The 16,234-nt window shown below is 46.6% G+C and overlaps 1 protein-coding gene across 1 annotated transcript in view; it reads left to right on the forward strand.

Moving 5' to 3' along the window:
• Window positions 1-16,234, forward strand: part of LOC119097250 (dynein regulatory complex protein 9) — an 86,615-nt gene that overhangs the window by 65,570 nt on the left and 4,811 nt on the right. The window lies entirely within an intron of this gene.

Here is a 16,234-nt window from a genome sequence, read left to right on the forward strand (position 1 = left end):
GAGTAATATTTTGCGTCAAAGCATGATGCGGAATGTCCTTCTCTGTTATGTTCAGTTATTATTGAGTTGCACCGAACTAACGATACACGTAGTTTGTGCATCAGTGCACGTGTCCATGACGGGTATAAAAGTACGCCGTGTGGGACATATGGGCCGAGACGCCGCACGAATGCATTGTCCAGGGAGGAGTGGCCGATGTCGCCGTGCACGCCGGCTGGCTGGACGAGCTGGGTAGTGCCTGAGTAGCTGGCCTGTGTGCTGGTTCTGCTCCCCCCCCCCCCCCCCTCCCCCATTCCCATCCGCGGACTTAGGCGACCTAGGCGTTGTCTGCCTTCGTTGCCTGCCGTGTAAGACAATGGTGATGTTGATGACCTGATGATGACCAATGAGGATGTAGGTGCCCTGGGCGTTGCCTGCGTAGCCTTCGTTGCCTGCCGTGTGAGACAAACTGACGCTGCTGGGCGTGGTACTGCGGCCCTCGGCACTACAGTGCGCAGCGAACTCATGGGCGAAGTAGGGTTAGGATAAGTAGGTTAGGGTCGTGCAAGGTCGGGGCTTACCCCTGGGCTGGGCTGGGTCCTCGCTGTCAGCAACAGGCAGTGACAGCATGGCGGCGAGAACAAAATTATGTAACAACACGCCATACTCAGATTTTAGCACACTTTGTGTACATTACTTACGCGATTATACCCTATTTATACTCAGTAATGTTAACACTTGTCAAGGCGACTGGTTGAATGCGACACTGGGGGGTGGGGCAATTTTACTCCCTGATATATCAAAAAGTAAGAGAATCTGATATGCCGAATTCGCAAAGAAGGTAGGTCTGTGTTTGCGCCCACTTATGTCAAATTTTGAGTACCTAAGTCATTTCCCATGAATCGAATAAGGTCAGACAGTGCTAAAATCAAAGTCGGTGGCCGAGGTGCTCTCAGACCTCATGCGACCACCTTTAGCCCAGATACCTCTGGTACGGAAAAGGTCAAAGTGTTCTGCTCAGATAAGTGGTCTTCTATGACCTTATGATTGTCAATGTCATCATAATGGTACAAGATTGTTTTTGTTTTTAAGTCGAATGGTCGTGAACATTCCGCTAGGGGCATGATGCAAACATCAAACGGCTGAGCGGGATCATTTTGGTTCAGTGCCCTCCTCTGACCTTCCCGAAGTCCAAATAAGATGCATTGACGTCCCTACATCAAAATCATCAAAACGGTCGTCAGTAACAACTTCATCAACCATGTGCTACGTTAAAAGTTTGGTATGTTTGGTTTTGACCTTGGTGTAGGCCTCATACCTGAACCAAGGTCAAATGAATTGGTCATGATCTTATGTTTAATTGCCGAAGTGTATGGGAGGCCATCTCAGCGATGTGTTCACCCGTCTAATTCTTTGTAGTCGCATCAGGATGAGCGAATCCCAAGTCCCAAGGAATTGCCTTCGCTGACAGGCATGGTTTGTCTTCCAATAGGTCAGTGACCTAACAAGGTGTACTTATTTGTCTCATATCAAAAGTTAGGCTATTTAATTCCGTACAGGCGCACAAAGTTTGGTGCGGTACGTTTCCCGTTCAGAGCGCATTCTGGAAACACATGCTGCGGTCAAACATCTTCGTGTTGGTTATAAGCTGTTTTGCGCTTTCAAATGCAGGTGCTTGTTTTAATCTTGTTTGCCGCAAACTTGTTCACTTGTGGCGCATATAGTTGCCGCCACTGATCGTTAGATACTGGGCTGTTATGAACCGATTTGTGTTTTTCCATGACACCGGCTGTGAACAAAGCAAACAATTTCCCATTAAACTGCATTTATTGTGCAAAGCCTTCGCGTGGAGACTATAGTGAGGGTCCAAATGAGCAGGTACGCAAACAGCAATGGTATAGAAGGGATTCTTTGAACTCCGCTCATGAGGGCATGATTATACCCTGAGCTATGATCAACCTAATCGTGGAAGAACGTAACAGCAACAAATTTAGTTTAAAGTGGCTTGTGCCCGCGATATTGCCCCAAGATCAGAATGGCTTACAACAAATCCCGCCATATCATTTATCTACACCACCTCTTTTAAGATTCCCGTTGGATGTGATGGAATCATCACGGAATACAGAGATGAAAATGTCTGGCACAACGTTCAAACATAGTGAATTACTTTTGCATCGTTGTCCGCATGTCCGCCGCAGAGCAATGTTCGCGTGGGTTTTTCGGAACAGTACTTCAAGATAAGTGTGCCGTAAACGCGTGCTCGTTAAGCCTTTGCGATCTCTTCGGTTGTCGTCCTTTCTGGAAAGCGACCTGAATACGGCAAGTTAGTTGTCAGCCGGTGTTAAAAGCTAAAACTTAAACCCTCTGTTATAAGTGCACTGTGCACTGGGTCGAAATACCTGCCCCGGATGCTTATTTTGAGCCGGCGCCGTGACTATACCTTTTTATCTGCAGAAAGTGCACACACATATCAGTGGTCGACCACGTTGACCACGTAACGCGTCGTAGTAGACACGATACGGAAATAGCATGCTACGGCCGGGATATGTGTATGTTTAGATACGATTTCAGTGTCCTCATACTGAGTTAATGGCCTTTCGTATGCCAGCAGGTACTGGTTAAAATATGTTGTGATGCTAAACAAGATGACATTGGCGGTACTGGGTATTTTCAGCTGTGCTTCGTCAACAGATGAGTACACCAGTGCCAACTCCTGGTGCTATCTTGGTTGCTCAGCATAACAATTTTGATCTCAGCATACCGAAATACCATAGCTGAGGGCCTTTCTTTATGTTATCAAGGGCGCTCAAAGTCACGGGCTACTAGTTGTAAGATTGAGCATCTCTTTGCCCACATAGTCGACGGTCATGAGAACCGTTAAACGGTTTTTTCCTGTTTATTGGTGTCTGCCGTCTTTATCATAAATGTACCATTTGGTCTGGTGTGGAAAACTGAAACACTCAGGCGGGTTTACGGAACGAATATATTCATCCGCAATATGTGATTGATAGAAAACTTCGAGCCGGCATGGTATTGGTTGCAGCAAGCTATGGTAACTATGTGGTATGATTTGAGATCTCTGCCAAAAGTGTTCGGATTTCCCCGGATAGCAAGTGAAAATTATTGGTTTACAACGCAGCTTTCCAACTCCTAACAAAAAACCAACATTTGAAATGTTCTTGCTGATTTGCTTTTTGCCCCAACTGTAATTATCTGTTATATCACGGCTGTATTACAACTGGAGTGATCCAGGGCTCGGATCTAACCATTACTGGGGATAGTGACACGCATCCCTTCAACAATCTAATGGCATTTTGTTCTTTGCCTCAGAGATCCAGTGTTAAGGATTTAACACAATGTCGCCCAGCGTGTAGGTCGCAGTTCACTACTGCTTCAGGATCATACATCACGAGTGTTATGGAGGCGTTTGTTCAGTCGCTATCCTCCTGCCCGCCGTGTGCAACCTAATTGCGACGATGTTTTGTTCCCCGGTCCGATTTGCTTGGTTTGCTTCATATAATTGATTTTTAAAGTACGAACAGTTTATTTTATGCAATGCATTACATCAAAGACGTAGAACACACATTTAAACGGGAAAACAATAAGATATAAACGCACACTTGTGTGAGTTGTGGACTCTTGCTAATACGATTGGGAAGGAGCTCCGTAAGACTGAGCGGGCTTGTAAGAGACAGCAGTAGGCCGGTAAGAGCGAGCAGGTGTGTAATAGGGAGCAGCAGGCCGGTAAGAGGGAGCTGGTTTGTAAGAGGTGGCAGGCTGATAGGAGCGAACCGGTTGGTAAGCAAGAGGAGCCTTGTAAGAGGGAGCGGCAGGAGCGTAGGAGCGGGCTGGGGCGTAGCTGGCCCGCTCGGGGTACTGGGCCTCGCCGTCGTAGGTGACCTCGGCGTTGTAGCCGCCGTAGCCCTGGTTGTCAGCAGTGTACTTGACGTGCTGGACTCGGCCGTCTGGCAGGTTGACCGAGTAGTAGCCCTGTACGATCTTGGTATCGCTGTTCTCGTTCTGGGAGAACACTGATCCGCTGTAATGGTCGTTGACGGCGTACGCAAACTGGTACGGCTGGTCGTAGTAGCGCGGCTCCTGGTACGACGAGGCGTAGGAAGGCTCCCGGCCGTACGACGGAGCCGGTGCGTGGCTTGACGCCGGAGCAGGAGCGTAGCGTGGCGCATTAGCCGAAGCGTAGCGTGGGACGGGTGCCTTACCGTAGCTTTGGGCCGCAGCCACCGACAGGACAGCGGCGAGAATGAAGATCTGAAATGATATAACGTAATGTATAAGATACTTTTAGATAGTGCAAATGACGACCACTCTGCTATTGGACCAAATACCGTATAATCGAACATGTATCGCTGTGTTGCCTTAACCTGTCAGTTGACCTCACCTTCATGGTGCTCTGAGTGTTGTCTGGTGGGTGACTGATGCTCTTTGCATGGCCCCGTGGTCTTATATACCAGGCGTTATGAAGGGCGGGGTCACTCATGCTACTAATGGCTCTCGCATTCCCATGGTAAGGCCGCCGTGTGCATGTACATGCAAAGCTGGGTGTGCACGTCGAATGGAAAGGCGGTGGAGAGGTGAAGAGTTTCGTGTAAAACATGTAAGATGTATGGTCCTACTTGTATCTCTTTGGTGACATGATGGTGTAGCATGGTTTTGAATATATAAGTATTTATAAAGTTGCGACACTCTAAAAGTGACACACGTACTCGTGCACCTTTTTGAACGGTGCGTGGAACAAATGAGATACAATGTTAGCCTTCTGACCCGTTGTAGTCGCGTTAAAAAGAGTACATTTTGAGAATGCCGTCAGTTTGTACGCGACAGGCTCTTCAACAATGTTAAATTGGGTCTGCATTTCTTACTTTTTCTGTCTTTCTATCAAGCTCCACGAGCGTCGCAAATGTTCCACAGGATTGTGTTTGAATCGAAACTAACCTATTTCACGTGCACAGTTTCCCTTCAATGTAAGACTGAACGTATCTGTGCGACACCGTTCAAGAGATATGCTTAATACTGGTGCAATCACAAATCCTGTAATGAACTGTTAGTCTTACAACATGCAATCTGTGGGTAGCCTGCTGGTGTTTACCTTCAGTAACTGGCGGCTTCCTGCTCGTCGGTGGTGTGGGATATTGCTGTATGTTGCTCCTAACTTTCTGCGTTCGCATTTTTGTTGTTGTTTTCTGCTAAGTGATGGGCTTATCAAGACCAGTACTTTTTACGTGACACTACATGATCGATGTCCTACAATTTCTGCGCACTAGATCCACCTATGAGCGATCTTCACACTTTGTACCCACCCCTCTGTGATCTCCACGGTCTTGAACCACCTCTGCATGATATTCACTCGCATGATTCACTTTTCCACGTTTTCGTTTAGGGGCCCACCCCGTTGGTCTTTTTTTGCAAGCTTTGAGGATCCTATACTTGTTGACGGAAGCCACTTCGTTGGCCCCCGCGGCACTCATGATCGCTCAGTTTTCGTCCCAGTTGCCCTTGGTGCCTTCGCCTTAGAGCAGTAGTCGAATATGCGCCGATGAATTTTACATGCAATTGCCGAACGCAATTTTACATGTCGCCCACGTCGTATGTGTCATTTCCCCTGGCTGTTGAGTGCGTGACACGTATCATACCAGTGCATCACGTTCTAAACATACTTTGAATGCTAGGACATATGCTCCTTTATAACAAAGCAAAATTATATGCAATGCGAATGCCACTTGCAAAGTTGCAGTGCATTGAAATTCACTGTCCACTTCATGTCAGTCGCACCACAATTGAAACACGGCGCTGCAGCCAGAAAAAAATCCCCATATCTAGATATTTTTCAGTATGTTATGCTGAAAAGTTTGGGACACTGAGAGCCGGCTGATAAAAATAGCGAGTCGGCCGACCGGCCGGGCCATAGGAAATGCCCTCACTTGTCGCCGACCTATCACCGAGTCGGCTGACCAACTACAAATCATAGGATATTTTTGTCGCTAGGTTGGAATGAAACTGAGCAAAGACACAAGGGTGATGTAGAGTACGGTAAGGAGCCTTAACAGAATCGTTTGCTTGTGTTGTGTGGCGAAATTTATTACCACGAGGCATAATATCTATGTATGGAGACATAATCTTATGTTTTACAAAATGTGCTGTATTTTGTCGTCTCGGCTGTCACCAAAATTTGCTGTCCAAAAACATTTTTGGCACCAGGCTTTGCGTGAATAAATGATTTTTTTGTCGCCGACCTTATCCACCAAGTCGGCAGGTTTCACCACCCCTGACCGGCTGATTCAAATAGAAATTCTGAGCTATTCAGAATAATTTCGAGGAAACTGGCACTATTGTTCAAATTGCAGGCGTCTGATCTGCCAATAAGTGAGTACTTAAAGGTAGCATACTCTCTTTAACAACATACACATTCGTAATCAGAAGGTTTAACACTACCATTGGCAAAAATTTGTTGTCCTGTTGGCTCGCCTGGTTTGAGTGTTTGCATTCCATTACACTCACCCGGACGCGGTGGATTCGAATCGCTTAAGGCGTTCGCGGTTTATTGTTGACCGACATGGTCTGCGACCGATGGCAGCGATTTACAATCAATCTTCGCGGGACCATCAATCTGTCTGTAGAACAGAGATAAAAATTCTGACAGACCTTCTGTAGTATATCGGTTTAGAATGAGTTCACTGAACTATTTACACCTTAAGAGCGCCGATCATTTATTCCATGCAATCGTTTAATGTCTGATTCCGCAGTTTATTCACTTAAAAATACAAACAAAATTGACCTCGCGGTAGTTTCTCGCCTCTGTTTGTTCTGGTTACGGGGAAGAAATAACAATAACATGAAAAACCATGCCCATTCTTCACGAGTAAGCTACATCCGGCGATTATTCTCTGGGGTGACCATCAGGGGGCTTTTATCAACCCTGTGCCCCCCAAGCAAGGTTTTGGCTACGCCCCTGCCTACAAACAAAAACAGTTCAAGTCAGCTCCGTTGAATGAGGGGCAATCGAGTGTCGGCTGGACCATTTTATGCCTAAGACAAGTAATTTCCCGACAGCTGCTTTTTTGCGTTGGTGCGGTGTAAGGGAAGATAGCTTGGAAAACGCACTGCAGCAGATGTCCAAGTTATATTTTACACGCCAATCAGTAGCAATTCTGATCCATAAACATGTAGCAAAGCAGCCATACGATCAGTGCACACTCAGTCATGCTTTGGACGGTCGGACCAGGGTAGTGGCCGCAGACTGCGCACGGAAACAGGGCCCAAATAATTATTTCCAAAATCTGTCATGTGAATAAAGAGCGAACAAGAGCCTCCGTCTCTTTCTCCCCCCCCCCCCCCGCCCCCCGGGGCACCGGACTTGCTTCCCAGAAAGATTCCTGAGGTGTACCCTGAGACTGTCCCCTCCCCCACTTTTTGAAACGTTCTTACGCTTATGGTCCACAATGACCCTTTGGCAAAAGGCGCCGTGCCGGGGAATTGGGTGCGATATCGCTTCCCATGCAAGCAGAATGCTTGTAACTGAGCAGACCGCATGAGAAGACTATGCACACAGTCAACAGCTTCAGGAGACCAGAGTGCTTCTTGCTTAAAACATTGCGAGACGCATGCGGCCTACAGCTATCAATATACTTTGCCTTCTTGTTCGGTTTTCAACCTCATAAGTTATTTTTGGCTTCATGTAGGCATGCATTTGCAGCACCTCGTCCAGCTGGTAATTTTGCTGCGTTTTGTATTAATGCGCTTTTTTATTCGAACTCATAGCTTGCAAAAGGCTGAAATATTAGTGGCGTACTTGGATTTATGATTATTGCAACATTTTCATGTCATTTAATCTGTGATAATGGTTTTAGAATGCGCAGCTGACAAAGCTCAGGCATGTCTTTCACCCTCCGGGTGGTTGAGGGCGACCGAGAAAGCTTCCCTCCCACGCCAGAAATAACTGTGATTCTATGGGGTCGGCGTCGGTGGTATGCAGACAGGGGGACGCCGCCCCGGCCGGACCGTGGCGCACTTCGCGACACGCCGTGCACAGGAGGCGCCCTCCCTCGTGTGGTGGTCAAGGGGAGAAGGCGACGGCCCGACCCCGACCGCCGAGTCGGACTGCTCCGAGGCGCAGGACCTCACGATTCATTTGGCACTTGCACTTCAGAAACGAGCTTTTTGCTAGTTTGGACAGTCGTCTCACGGTGCTGAACAATGCGCAGTTGCATTTGTGTCGAACATCAATGCCTCTCAACGTGGGGGGTGAGAAGGCTAAATGTAATGCATTTTTTGCCAAACCTCACCTAGCCTTAACTGTCAATCGCTGCTTTCAGGTAGCCTTGCAAGGATGCAATGAAGTAAAAGAGCACACGTGCCGGTTCAGAACTCCTTAGAAAGTCACCAGCCAGCCACATTCCTTGGTGGGAAGTGCGTGCTAAAATAATCCGTCAGTTTCCGGTATCGCTTGTCGGCGAGCAGTCCGGAGCGGTGAGGTATTGGAAAGGGCGATGAGCTGATTGATGACTCCGTGAAGGCTAGGTGATTGAAGTAAAGTCGACCAGTCTGGAGAGATTTTCCACTCCAGGGGCACTTCTGTAGGTGGGATTGAGAAAGCGCTCCTATACCCTAGGGACAGATTGCAGGAGTTAATAGTAGCCAACTGAATATGAAGCATGCTGTGGTCTTACCATTTTTCTGCCAATTCCCTACCAGGTCCATGCGGATAGATACTTTGTTTTGCCGATAGTTATGAAGAATCCTGAGAACCTATGCTGCTTTTTGGAGACACATCACCTGAATCCACCACGTCTTGTGAGCATGTCATGTTTGGCTGATGCTGCGCAATTTTCTGTTTATACACTGGGTGAAACTTTATCCTGCATAGCATCGACGAGATTCTCAGTGTGCCGTTGATCATGCTTATGGCTGATCTTGTCATGGAAGTTTTTAGTGTTTGGAGTCTCGTCCGATTTGATTCTACTGTTGCCGGTATATATTGGTGTCAACACTTCTACGATGCTCCTTATAAATCTCTAGTGCATGGAACAAACATCACGAAAAGTTAAAATACGGAAAACAGTGTGACATGTGGCATATGAAAGCCACATTGGACATGGGAGTGCGCTAATACTTTGTTGGTACGCGACGCTTCTGTATGTGGGCGCCGATGGTGATCTGTGGCGTGTATCAGCCAGTCTTTTGGTAAGTATCTTGGTATACTCATTGCCAAACGATGTTTTGATTTTTTATTTTAGGTAGCACCAGGGGCCAGGATAGGACTTGCTATGAGGAAGTAACTGTGAGGCCGAGGCCCTGCTGTGAGGAAGGACAAGTTCAGCAATTAGAAGGCAAATGTCGAGTGCAATATTTGACATCCCTATCAGTCCGCTCTATGAAAACGACGAATCAGGGTGAGGTTTAAGAAAACCGTAAATGTCAATTTGTCCCTCTGACTTTTAATTGGAAACGAGGTGTGAATGAAACTAAGCAATGACTTAAAAAATGCAGGCTTTGTTACCGTGGAATATCCATTGGGATATCTACCCAACATTTCGCAAACGTTCAGCCCTACCAGTACATATGCCTACAACGTCTCAAAATATGTAGATGCTCAACTCAACCTGTTCCTTGAGGGCACCCATGACTTTATCTATGCCATGAGATATTCTAACGATAACTTTGGTTGCCATGCGTGGGACGGCCGGACCAGAGCAGTGGCCGCCGACGGCGGACGGAAGTAGGGCTCAAATGATTATTTCCAAAATCTGTCATGTGAATAAAGAGCGGACAAGAGCCTCTGTCTCTTTCTCTCTCCCCCCCCCCCCCCCCTGGGAATGGGCTTGGCCTCCCAGCAAAAGTTCCTGAAGTGTACCCTGAGCCTGGCTCCTCTCCCACTTTTTGAAACGTTTCTATGCTTATGGCCCACCATGACCCCTTGGCAAAAGGCGCCGTACCGGGGAAATGGGTACGGTATCGCTGGCTATACCAGCAGAATGCTTGTAGCTGGGCAGACCGCATGAGAAGACTATGCACACAGCCAACAGCTTAAGGAGACCAGAGTGCTTCTTGCTTAAAACATTGCGAGACGCATGCGGCCTATAACTATCAGCCTACTTTGTCTTCTTGTTTGGCTTTGGACATCACAGCTCATTTTTGGCTTCATGTAGGCGGACATTTGTAGCACCGCGTTCAGCTGGTAATTGGAGTCCATGACTGTAAGGCGCCTGCACCCCATCCGACTTTGAACATGCAGCGGGCTGATGCCATGTCGGAGTCCTCAATATGACCAGGAGAGATGCAAGCCATCCGTGGAGCGACAAGGAGGCCACCCGCTGCCGACTGGGCTTCTGTTCGGAACTGGATGAATAATTGTGTTATGAGCTCAAAGTTCTGATGTTGAGTAAGCAATCATCAAAATACCAGAAAATACTGGCTAGACGATATGATTCTGCTAAAATAAACCGAAATAAATATTATTAGAAATAAGTATAATAAATAATGCCGAAAAATCAGGCGCAAAGGATCTGACTTAATTTTATCAAGCAAGTGTTCACCAAGAATTCAAGACGGTGGCAACGCAGTCGATCCGCAACACCGGGGTCATGTTTGCGCTGCCGTGACGTAGCCACATGGTCAGCCATAACCTTGTAATGCCCTTGTATTTCACTCTATATAACTATGTGAAGGATTTCAACATTGGACGACAGAGGAAAGTCTATGTTTGTTCCTAAAAGTGGGTTTATTTCACCACGGACGCACGAAATTTATTGCAATGTGTAAAACAGCGTTGTGTTAACTCGTTCCACTTGTTTTTTCGCGTCAGAGTCGAGTGTTTACTGCCATCATTGATATGCGCTCATAACATTGCATACAAAATGCGGCAAGTGTGTAATAACGGCAAGTTGATAATGGGGAAGGGTGGCATTGGCCCCGGGAGCTCCCATGTGAAAGTGCTCCTCATATCCCAGCAAAAATAAGATGCATTAATAACATGATAACCATACGATACAATCCATGGCTCAGCTAATGAATAAAATTAACCAAGACATTTATGTTTTGCTCCAAAGCAGTTTTCTGTCGACCCGACAAAATATTTAGAAGCTCTGGTTCGTCCAGGTAACTTGACCCTTTCAAGCTTTCACCAAGACATTGAGTTTTATGATCCATTGGTTAAGCAACACGCCTAACTGGCTAGTTTGTGCATACCTCGGATGACAGCAGATTTCACGTGTCGACGATGTGTTGCCAATGCTCGAGCTACGTTGCCAAACAGAACCACATCTACCGCGTTGAGTTGACGCTCCAGAGAAATAGGTAGAAGATTTGAATAGAGCAACCAACGCGAAGTGAGGGTGACATGGAACGAGGGCAGGAACGCGTGTGTTATCGCTCACTCTGGCGTTTGTTTATAGCACTCAGATATTGGCGTAAAGAAAATGCCCCATGCAATACAGCCCCTCACGCTACAATTCTCTTCTGAAACAAATGCGCTGAAAAATTATCTTTTGTCAGATAATGGCCGACATAGCATACGTTACGCGCGCGCATACAAACCTATGGCATACGTTTTGCGAATGTACAGGGATGTAAGCTAAAAGGCCAGCCCTCATTTCTGGTAGGTGTCTGATTTCTTGTCACTGATTTTATTTTCTCTTTTGAGTGTGCTTTGGCTTTGAAAAATGTTTTGGCCGATGAACACCAATATGTAATAATACCCTCCTTTCTTGCCGGGGTGAAAAGTAGACGACGCCATACAGCCTTAGTCGCTGAATGCGTCGTAAAGCACCAGTAGCGCAAAGACAATATGTTATAGCATCTTGTTAACCGCATATGTTGACATTAGAGGAATTTCTTTCCATCATCAACTTTGCGACCGTCGCACAAAAAAATTGGTCATTTACCATCGGGTATCATTAATACTTCGATGCGCACACAGATGTCTGCAGAACAAATGTCAGACCCAGCAGAGCTATCTCCACGGCCTGGTAGGAGTTCAGTGCGGAAGGCCGTGACTGACCCTCTCTGCAGGTAGATGCGAAATGTGGAAAGCGTAAAAATCATGCCTTTAAATGCCTGCAAAGCTGGCCGCCAGGTGTTTAGTGCCTTCTGCCTACCGCCTTGATTACATCCCATGACAGTTATAAGCTAACACACAGTGGCAGCAAGGTAGCCAGCAGCAGGCTTGGTGGTGACGACAGTTCAGCCGGATGGGAAGGGGAGTGACAGTAATGCACCGCTTGCAGACGCAGGTAAACTGTACTGATACAGAGCCGGAGGGAAGGGGAGGGAGAGGGCCCAAAGTATAATAAAAAATATGGCCGTAACGGCACACATTTAATGAATGTCCCTCACAGTCCCATGCTAAATGTTCTTTTTCAGGCCCACGGCTTTCTAAATTTTTAACGTATATGTGCATAAAAAGTGCATATAAATGAAGCTTGAACAATTCTCTTTCTATTTCTGAGATCAAAAGTGTGCGCCGCGGCACCTCCGAGCTATGAGGCAAAACATAGGCCTATGCAAGCGCTGTGATATCGGTGTAGGATCGAATCCTTTTGCCGCCAACTCTTCAGCAGAGTTGAAATAGAAAATAGACTGAATACGGTCACTGACCACCAATTAAAATATTGAGCACGAACGATCTTTGGACTTACATATATATATATATATATATATATATATATATATATATATATATATGTATATATATGCCACTATATATATATGTATATATATATATATATATACGTATGTATGTATATATTAAACATGTATAGCCTAAAGATGCGGCCGATGTGCCATGGAACGTGTCGCGAGTTATTACAAAAAAGTGCTTCTGCCGCAGCCTGTGTCAGAAGGTGTATATCTTTACTATATTTGACATATGGAGCCTGTCGCGTCGTTATTCGTCTAAAGCTGGCTGTCACCAGCGCGGCCAATGGTAGGACCAGGCGCGGTGCTAGGTGCTGTAGTTGTGATGCTGGCGGCCATTGCTGCACACGGCTGGCAGTGCTGCCTCAGAGACAGCACAGCAGCGATGGCACGGTGGCATTGCTACTGCCTGTCGTCCCTTGCTCTTCCGGCTGACACCATGGGACAGTAACCATTAAGGAACCGACGGTTTCTCCAGGAGAGGCGTCCGCACGGTATTTCAACGGAGTTGGACCGGCGCGAATGGCGCTGTCATGGCGCTGCCGAACTGTGTTATGCACCGACTCCACCCGTGCGTCGCACAAGGCTACAGAAAGCTGTCACTGTGGTACGAACGCAAGGCGCTGTGGCCGCCAAGGTGTCCAAACGGCCAATGCGGCGGCTATTTCCCATTGGTCCAGGGGCAGATTACGTGTCGCAACCACAGCCGAAGATATTGAGCTCTGAAGAGTCTCTCTTTTTCGCCCTCTGCCCCCTGTGGATAGTCTACCATCATGGAAGCCTGGTTCTCAGGTCTTGGTAATAGAGGCGTAGTTCCGCGAGATAAATTCGGAAAATAATTAGATAAATGAATAAATTCGAGGGACTTTGCTCAAAGCTTGGGTTTGCACCACTTTCGGTGAATAGAAAATTACAACCCTGCTTGGACAGCAGTTGTGCTTGAAAAGAGAATGGTTGGCATTATAACGATAAGTGCCATAGCGACGAGCTGAAACTGCACAGTTGCCCTGCAATGTAAACAATTGAAAGACTACTCTCTAAATGATCTTTAAGACCTAAAACACCTGACAGACTTATGGCCTATGTGACCATGCTCCCGAAAAATCTTGTCAGGTAGGTCTTTGACATACAGATACTACAAATACTTTATAATGGACTACACTGAATAACTAAAGCCCGAAAGTTAGCTTTCACATGAGAAAAGCCGCACAATATATATTTGATAGCTAAATATAACTGCAACCATTTTCTTATTATTCACCAGGCCTTGTACATTATAACTTAAACTTCCATCCGAGTTGAATCAAGACATTTTGAACGGCATTGAGTCTTGAGCTGAATGTGGTTTCAGTGAGCCGGTCCTGAGCCAATTCAAATAATTGGAATCGAAGACAAGTCTGCCACCTGCATCTCCTTTTTATGTCCTTTTTCGTACGGGATGGACGTGGCATGATCTCCCTCACCCAGCCCAAGAAAGATTTCGATTCCGATTCAGTTTTCACTTCAAGACAAATCTAAACTTGCGTGGTTTTGCAGTGCCGTAAGTCGTGATATTAAAAGATATCGGCAAGATAAAAGATTGCAGCCGTTGCGTACGTCATAAAGCTCAGCAATATGCTCACACACAACACGAATCACCGGCTGCAAATTTCACACGCACTAGGTCTCTCTTTCACCGGTATGTGAAGTTACGCAGGATTACAATAAATGCAAGCCGATCGTGCTCCTGCATACCACGCTAGCAAAGGTGGTAACGGTCCTTATCCGTACACACTCTCGGTAAAACGTGTCAGATGGCATCTCGGGTCTTGCACTGGCGTTGTGTTGCGTTGCCGACATTGTCGGCGATCTGCGGTCACCTGATACCTCTACCTGCGGTCACAGTTGCGTGAATGACATATATTCTACAATACTTGATAAGGCTGTGCGTGTCAAGCCAAACAAGGTGTTTCAAGACGTTACTGATGCCGTCGTGTTTTCGCCTGTCACCGATTGCTCGTACGCCTAAATGTTGGCAGTTTTGTCTTTGTAAAGTTGCGTGACGTTACGGCCGTTAACAGCGATATCCGGCATCGACGATAGACGCGACGACAGGAACACCCAAGCAATATTTACAAGAAAAACTTTCGCTTTGGTGTGTTTCAAGTGTGTCAGACCAATTACGATGTCCGTGTACGTTCTTATGATCTGTTCCATACGCGGCTTAAAACCATGGTTGTCCATAACAAAACACCCCATTTTGTCACAGCTCCGTGTTCAGGTATTGCAATGCCCAAGAAAACAAGCGAGACCGGTTACAACTCTCCGAGCAGTGTCAGCGGGCTTAGCACAAAGCTTAGATATTGGTCGCGTTAAACGTAAACCAAACTCCGCATTAGAGACTACATTAGAAGCCGTGAAATGGGGAAATCGTACGTAACAAAACCAAACTACTGAAACAGCAATTTCATCGGCTGTTTCCATAGGCCTGGTGAGAGATGATGGGTTTGTTACTGGTTATCCTAGTTTTGGAGCAGATACAAATTTCATACGAAATTAGGTCTCTGACGATATCTATGTAAAAAAGGGACATGGTGAAACGAATCATATCAAGGGCTGATAGATCAAAAGGAGTGTTCCACATCGATTGCATTCGGGTGGCACAAATAAGGTCACGAAGTGAATCACTCCAGATGCATCGCTTGTGCGTGAAAACTTAATGTGAGCGGTAAAGTGTCCCTGGGTTAAGCTATTACGTCATATCATTGCGTTTTACTGCATGTGGTGCATGGCTATGCATAAGGCAACATCACTTTTCAGTCAGTGCCGACCTGTTGGTGTTACCTGGACGGCCGTCTTTCTTGACTCAGAGACCATTGGATACATCCAAATGCCTCCAGAGACTCTAGTATACTCCTCTCTGGAGAAAACTCCCTCCCCAATTCGGAACGCATGGCCTACAACGTACAGTTCGTGTCAAATATTTATCTGTCCTTATTGCCAAAATCCTCAGTCAATATTCACTTCCTTTATCCTTCCCTAGTATCTTGTAGGAGATTCCTCCTTTGGGAGATATGCTGGCTCCGGTTCTGCGCTTGCGTCACATGTGCATATGTAACAAACGCACCGTTCACTTGCTCATCGAAAACGAGGATATTGCATTCAAACATGCTTAAATTAAAACTGCATGTAAACTCGCATGGCATCAGCGTTGTGCGCCAACATTTTTTTAACTTGTTACAGTCCAGCCGATGTACATTTAAACGATGACAATGCATTTGCAGTTTATATGACGGCTTGGTAACATTGAGAGCTAATGCAACGCTAAGCTCATGTAACAAATTTATGATTGAAGATAACCCTGCGCTATTTGAGTGACAACGGCTGGAAGCCCGAACGATCCGCTGCACCTTGTTCACCATTCCCCCTCCACTGGCAAACCGCCTCGGAATGCCACAATTGTCTGCCGATCGCTTGCCTCCGTCCCCTACCCTTGATGACACCCACCCTCCTGACCACCGCCGGCGTGGCGTGTTACTCAATTATCGCTTCCCTCCATGCGGGTGTTTTTAGCCTCCAGCGGCACGTGGAGCCGCTCCTGTTCTGAAGTGGTACCCATTCAATTCGT

This window comes from Pollicipes pollicipes, unplaced genomic scaffold (genome assembly GCF_011947565.3).
Source record: "Pollicipes pollicipes isolate AB1234 unplaced genomic scaffold, Ppol_2.1 Scaffold_4295;HRSCAF=5057_pilon_pilon_pilon, whole genome shotgun sequence".
NCBI lineage: Eukaryota > Metazoa > Arthropoda > Thecostraca > Pollicipedomorpha > Pollicipedidae > Pollicipes > Pollicipes pollicipes.